Genomic DNA, 480 nt, shown 5'->3' on the forward strand with positions numbered 1-480 from the left:
AGCGCGGGGTGGAAGCGCTGGCGCGGGCGGGCGCTGCTCCCGGGAGCTGCCCGAGCTGCGCTGGCCCGGGCTGGGCTGGGAGCCGGGGGCCGGAGTGGCCGAGGCCGGAGGGCAGCGTGTCCCGCTACGACAGGGTAAAGGGAGACTTTTAATGCGCGTCTAATTCACTCATCGAGAGTTTTATGGAAGAATTAAGAGGAGGACCAAAAAAAAAAGGCATCTCCAGCCGGGGAGCGAGGACCTCCCTCTCTCGTAGGGCCAGGTCAGGGAAGAGGAAAACCCAGCCGGGCCCCACACCTGAACCAGACCAGGAGAGGCAGGCTGGGCCCCAGTTTGAGCTGGGCCGTGGAGCAAGGCTCCCCTGCACAGGGAAGCGAGTTCCCCCTCTCCACACCCCTCCCCAAGACGGGCTCGGGCTCTCAGTGATCCTAATGATCAGGGTAAATAGGAAAGCTTATGGCAAGGTTTTTTTACCCCAAC

The sequence above is a fragment of the Alligator sinensis genome, unplaced genomic scaffold (assembly GCF_000455745.1).
Source record: "Alligator sinensis unplaced genomic scaffold, ASM45574v1 scaffold264_1, whole genome shotgun sequence".
In the NCBI taxonomy this organism is placed as follows: domain Eukaryota; kingdom Metazoa; phylum Chordata; order Crocodylia; family Alligatoridae; genus Alligator; species Alligator sinensis.